Below are 7184 nucleotides of genomic sequence, written 5' to 3' on the forward strand. Positions count from 1 at the left end.
AACTCTGGAGGTATTTACCTCAGGTATTTACCTTTACAAAGGTACCTTTGTTTCAGAAATAAGTTCAAAAGTTTGAGTAACTTGCCTGTGGCCCAACAGTTGGTGATAAGGACAAATTTTATTCCAGCTCTTCTTTTTTTTACACTCCCAAGGAGGCAAGAAAAGACCCATCTTTTTTTTGCCTTACCTCTTGTCACTTCACACTCATTTTAAAAGATGTCCATTGCATCATACAGTCTGAAAAGTCCTTTTACACGCTACCATTCGCTAGTCTAAATCATTGAGTTTGTTCATCCAGGGCCTTCAAAGCTTTCTCCAGTTGTGAGATGAAAGCCTGTTGTCTCTCCTTAAAGCAATTTCAAGCATCAGTGAGTAAGCATGGGGGCTGGGTGTTTGGATTATGCATGCAGAAGGCTTCTCAGAACCTGCTGTCTTCCATTTGTAAAGGGCCCAGTCTTTTGGCATTTGTCAAAGTTTTGCAGGTCCCTGCATACTCTGGGGAGTCCTGGATGATTTGAGGATGGCCAAGTGCCCATAGGTGATGTGGAGATAAAAGAAACTTAACAACTGGCCATCAACTGCTTTCCTGAGCTGTCTGTGGCGGGGCCATCAGACATTGGCACCTGCCCCCGAAGGGTGTGCTTTAGGACTAGAAGGCGACACTGGAGCTCTGAGGGCTGCAGGTGTATCTTGCAGGAGAAAAAGGATGTGATGGCCATCGGGATCTGTTCTGTGTGTGCATGAGTGAAGATGGTGTGCGTGTCTCTTCCTGCTTTCATGTGGAGGATGTGATACAGAGAAGAATGAATAATATGATCTTCATGTCAAAGAAGGGTGTTTCTGGTAAAGCAGTAGCCACCTGGAGATGGAAGATGAAGAATGGACTTTTAGTGTGGCAGGTTCAATGTACGAAAGGAATTTCATGATACTGACCAAGGTGGTCTGATGTCTGTCTGCGGAAGGTAGGTTGAGGGGCAGAGGAGAGGTCTTCCTTGAAATATCAGTCAATAAATTCAATAGATTGTAGTGAAGGGAATATGACTTTACAAGGAAATGATAACCACGAAAGCACTGAAGTTGCTTTCTTCTGAGAGGCAGAAGGTCGGGAGAGGGGAGGAGCACATAGATAGATGTGATTGGTGGTGGTCCAGCTCTTGGTGTGGATGATGGCTTTGTGGGTGTTCATTGTGTTTTAGAATTTACATGTTCTCATGTATGTCAGCTATGACATACAGTCTAAGTAAACTCATCCGATGAGCCACACTATTTCTATTTTCTTGTGTAACAGAGAATGACTGTACACATTTTCATTATGTCATTATCCCTTGTTCCCATCAACATACAGATACGCTCTAATTTCTCCCATCATATTTCCCTGCAGCTCTGCCCCACTGCTCTACTCTCCTTTACTGCATAGCTCATTAAAGAGTGGTCTGTACTTCCTGCCTCTAATTTCTCTCCTTCCAGTCTCTCTCGAGCTTACCTGAATCAGGCTGTCATCCTCGTCACTCCATCAAAACTATTCTTGTCAAGATCCCAAATAGCATGTTAAATTGACAGTTATCTCTTAGCCTCAACTCCACCTGTCAGCAACATTTGACCCTGATGACCAGTCTCTTACCCTTGAAACTCTTTCTTGGGCTTCTAGAACATTACACTCTCTTGCTTTTTCTCCTTCCTCACTGCCTCTTCCTTCTCTTCACTTTTGCTCGTTGGTGTGCCCTCAAATGATTTTGTCCCCCTGTCCAAAATTCTTTTTTTTTTCAAATGTTTATGTATTTTTGAGAGAGAGGCGGGGGGAGAGAGAGTGAGAGAAAGAGAGACAGACAGACAGAATGCAAGTGGGGGAGGGGCAGAGAGAGAGGGAGACACAGAATCCAAAACAGGCTCTAGGCTCTGAGCTGTCAGCACAGAACCCCCTCTCCCAAATTCTCATATTGAGGCCCTAAACCCAAGTGTGGTGGTATTTGGTGGTAGGACCTTTGGGAGTTAACTAGGTTTAGATAAGGTCTTGAGGGTAGAGTCCCTATAAGGTCTTAGTGTCCTTATGAGAGAAGCCATTGTTTGTTCTCTGTGACATGTGAAGATACAGCAAGAAGGTGGCTGTCTGCAAATCTTGGTTAGGGCTTCCCAGGAACCACATCTGCCAGCACTTTGATCTTGGACTTCCAGCCTCTAGAACCATGAGCAATAAATGTCTGTTGTTTAACTGCCCCCCCCCAACCCCAAGTCTTCCTTTTTATTATGGAAGCCTGAACTTAGACACTGGTTCTTTCTTCTCTTTGTGATACTGTAATGTCAGAGAGTCCCAGGATTTACCCTCAGACTTCATTATCCACATATACTCCCTTTTTATTTCATCTGATCTCATGTTTTAGATACTAAATTTATATCTCCATCCCCAATTCTTCCCCAGACTCCACACTAGAATATCTCACTGTATACTCAATAGCACCACTGGGTGTCCAATAGGCTTCTCAAACTTAAAATGTCCCTGACTGTACTCCTAATATCCCTTTCCAAACCCTTTCCCTTCCAGCTTCTCTTTTGCTTTCTATCACTCCTTACTATATTCTTAGATTTTTGTTTTATTAACTGGTCTATATTCTCTCGCTGGAGTGCATGGAGTTTTGTTTTATTCACTATGTGTCACTGGGGTGCCTAGAACAGAGCTGCCCATGTAAGGAGCACCATAAATATTTGTTTGCTGAATAAAATTCTCCTTTTTTTCTTCTCCTTCCACCTCTCATCCTCCGCCTTCCTGCTTCTAAGAGGCCCTCGTGAGGAGTGATCCATCAGTGCCCATTCAGCTTCACTAGCTCAGTATCTGAGAGGCTAAAGTTCTACTTGGCCAAGGAAGGGACAGATCTGCCACCAGGGGTAGGAATCCTGAGCAGACTTAGCGCCATGACCAGCTCAGAAAGTAAGTTCTACCTGTTCTGTGTGGCTTCTATTGTGTTTTGATTTCTCAGGTCTGAAGTTTGCCCTCTAAAAGGAGGAAAGGAGGAAATGAGTTATGGTCCTATATCCTATGGGCGGCTTGGGCCATGGTGAAGCTGGGTCTGAGGAGCAGCAAGGGTCATACCACCTCAGCCTGCCCTGTCGCTGCCTGCCTGTGGGGCTCAGTTGTGTTGTGTGGTTGTCAATGTCCTCATGGAGCCAACCCACCCTATGGACACAGTCTCTCTTCATATATGCAGTAGCTTTCTTTTGCTGCATAACAAATTACCATACATGTAGTAGCTAAATACAACACAAATTTATGAGCTCAGTGTCCCCAGGGCAGGGAGACCCTCTGCTAAGGGTCTTATCAGGCTAAAATACAAGTGCTGGCTGGGGCTCTGAGCTTATATGAAGCTCAGGGGTTTTTTTTTGTTTGTTTGTTTGTTTTACATGCTCACTGACTGCAGGCAGAATTCAGTTCCTTGTTGTCATAGGACTGGAGTCCACATTTTCTTGCTCACTGTTGGCCAGGAATCACTTGCAGCTCCTAGAGGCATCCCTCTGGTCCCAGCGATGTGGTCTTTTCGCGGCAGTTCACAACATGGCTGTTTGCTTTCTCTCCGTCCGTTTTAAAGGCTTGCCTGATTAGATCAGGCTCATCCAGGACAATATCCTTTTTGAGGAACCCAAAGTCAACTAATTAGGGTCCTTAATTTCATCTGAAAATTCCTTTTTGCCCCATAACGTTAATCATGTGAGTGATATCCTGTCACATACACGGGTCCCACCCACACTCAAAGGGATGAGATTATACAAGGCATGTACACCAAGGGGCTGGAAACTTGGCATCTTAGAATTCTTCCTACCACAGAATACATCTTTGTGAGGGGGAAAAAAACAAACCAAGAAGATCCACAGTCTCTCTTCACAGAGAAGGACTGAGACAGACAAGCATGGCCACCTTTGTGGATCTGGATCCCCAGGTCTTCCTGCTATATTTGTGTGCAATGTTTCCTTCAGAACTCTGGAGGAGCAAGACTTCCTATAACTGCTCCCTGATGAACTGTTTATTCCATACAAGTGAAAATGTCCACCTAATCACAGTTTCCTTCTTTCAGGATTTGAGTGATTTTAGAAAATAGGGGACTGTTAACTACGTGTGAGTGGGGAGTAGACAAGGCTGCTCTCCTGTCTTGACACTTGTGACTTCTGTAGAAGCTTTGATTCTCTTCAGAACAGCTCCTAGCCTAGTGACACCTTTGTATACATTAGAAAAAGGTGGTTTCCTAAGGTAGACATAGCCCCTGGGGCGTATGGACGGGTGAGAGGGTCTGGGGCTGGGCTTCACGACCTTCCCTCTCAGAAAACTGCCTGGTTTTCTTTTCTCTGGTGCCTTCTATTTCCATCTCACATTATTCTTCTATATATGCACATCACCCTGTCCCCCGCCAAAAGAAAAAAAAAAGCAAGAGGGAGAAAACTTCAGTCCTTGGCTTCTCTACCTTCCTCCGGGAGAACTTCTATGCATAGGAGTTTAGAAGCCTGTCTCTCTGTGGATGACTCAAATTCACACCCCCAGTTTCAGCCTCCCTCCTCAACTCAGTCCCTTGTCTAAATATCCCAGGATTCCTTCAAACAAGTTCACAGACACATCATTCTTTCCCAAGCCCAGCCTCACACATTCCTAGCTCTTCAGTAGAAATGCCATCTTCCCTGTTATCCACTCTACAAACCGAAGTCACCCTCCACCACTCCCTCTACCCCTCCTCATGCAGCCTACTTGCTCCCCCTTTGCACGGACTGTGACATTGGTTTTTGTCAGCATCACTGTATTTCAACAGTTTTCTGCCTTCTTTGGTCTCTTTCCTTTCCTCTCCCAGGGGTTCTCAATCAGGGGCAATTTTATGCCCCTTTAAAAGATATATGTCAGTGTCTGAAGATACCATAGGCTATCACCCCTGGGAATGCATCCTAGAATTTAGTGGGTACAGCTAGGGATGTTGCTAAACAGCCTACAGTACACAGAATAGTCTCCCCAAACAAAGAATCATCCAGCCCTAAACATCAATAGTGCTGAGATTGAAAAACCTTGTTTTGTGTCTATTCCTCCAAGCTTCCTGAATGTTATAACCTGACTCTTCTTAAGAAGCACTTTGTGTACATTACCTCCTGGTGGGAAAAAAAAATTCCCCACTTCTTATATATATGTATGTCTTTCTCTGCCTCAAATGCCCTCCCCCTTCATTTTTTTAAATAAAATTTTTAACGTTTATTTTATTTTAGAGAGAGAGAAAGACAGAGGGTGAGTGGGGGAGGAGCAGGGAGAGAGGGAGATACAGAAGCAGCCTCCAGGCTCTGAGTCAACACAGAGCCTAATGTGGGGCTTGAACCCACAAAAGGTGTGATCATGACCTGAGCTAAAGTTGGACACGTAACTGACTGAGCCACCTAGGCTCCTCTATCCTCCTCCTTCATTTCTATGCCAAGAAATCTCCTCTTTCTCTTAAAGCTCGTTGTAAGGTGTCTAGCTTGTGTGCTGGTCCATTTGTCCCTCTGGATCCACACTCCACTCTTCTCTCTCCTTATCTGTGCCCCAAGACTGTGTCTTCTTGCTCCCTTTCCCTCTAGTTTCTGGGTGGGTTTGGCCCGTGGGAGGTATCAGCAGGGGATCACATGTTGGGTCTTTACTCCCCAGTTCAAACCTGAGCTTCCTGCCCCTCTACAGCCTCAGCTTGCATGGATCATCCCTTTTTCCATTGCGCCAACTCTTGTGGGGCTCCAGTGACACCAGCTTTGCCTTGCCTCAGGCCAGGAGTGGCGATGGCTCCCCACTGTTGCTCGTCCCTGAGTTCACCACTGTGATTAGTTGTCTGAAGTCTGCCCACACCTCAGTCAGTATTTCCTTAGGTAACCTCTCTCTAGTTAAATCCTCTGAGTGTGCCATCTGCTTCCTGCTGGATCCTCAGGGCCTTGGCAGTCACTTGAGGATTCGCCTTTCTCTTGGTTCCCACACAGAACTTATAGTCGGGACTGTTCCCGTGTCATTCAGCGTGTACATCATTTAAACACCTAGTATTTCCCATGTTTCCCAAACACATTGCTAACTCCACCTGTGGGTGGAGGCTATTTAGTATATCATGTACACACCCATGGCATAGAGGAAGGCTCAGTGAACATTTACTAAGGAAAATCATGATAAAATATATTGAAAAAAATCACCTGATTTCATGAACAAAGTGTTCTGAATTTAAATTACTTATTTTCTTTCCTACCATTGGTATTTGGAGTGATTTGAACTCAACTTTTGCACAACATTTTAAAACCAATGGAGGCATGGGATTGAGGACTTGAGAGTGGCTCTTCAGCTGCTGTTTGTGCTTCCTTCTTGGTTCCTGGTGGCATTCTGTGTATTTATGGTTGCTGAATAGGAACTTGGAGTAAAATTGGGGCTTTCTGTATTGGCTTTCTCCCTTGAAAGCAACATTCTCTCGCTTCAGATCTCTTTGATGTGCTCATTGTATGGCTGGTCTGCAGGGACCAAATGTTCTACTTGCCCCCTGAGTCTAAGACTTGGTGTTGCATTGTGCCCATACATGTGCTTCGTAAGTGTCTTTTTGTCCCACAATTCACTTTGAGCTTTCATTTAAATATTTAATGATGCAAAAATTGGTGTAAGTGCTTCCTTAGGGAATCTTGGGAAAGTACAGGGATGTAATCAAATGGTTTGCAAATTGTACTTACTTATTTATAACTCTAATTTGAAAAGAAGGAGCAGAGTTATTAAAGAGGATGTTCACATTTCACAGACACCTTACCCTAAGGAATGAGGGGTAATCATTCTTAAGAAAAAGGGGAAATGCCAAGTCATTTCTTTAGAGTTATTGCTTCTTATCCTTCCTGTGTTGTAGTGGTTGTTTATGTGGGCAATTAAAAAAGCTATTTCTTCTGGTGTCTGCTAAGTATGTCTTCATCTGCCTAAATCTGCTGTAGGGTCTCAGTTTGACCAAATGATTAGTTATTTTCATGCCAAAAATCCACACCCAAGTTCTGTTTCTTTTGTACAAGAAAGATGACAAAGATGAGTAGAGAGGAGTGGTAGGCATGTTGGTCCACAGTCCACCTTGATTTCATGGAAGGGCTTGGAACGTATGAAGCTGATATGGGCTGATCAGGGGAACATTATGACTTCCATGGACCTTAGGCAATTTTGCCTTCATGGGCAAAAAATATGAAAACTTATA

This window comes from Crocuta crocuta, unplaced genomic scaffold, assembly GCF_008692635.1.
Source record: "Crocuta crocuta isolate KB4526 unplaced genomic scaffold, BGI_CrCroc_1.0 scaffold45, whole genome shotgun sequence".
NCBI classification, from domain to species: Eukaryota; Metazoa; Chordata; class Mammalia; order Carnivora; family Hyaenidae; genus Crocuta; species Crocuta crocuta.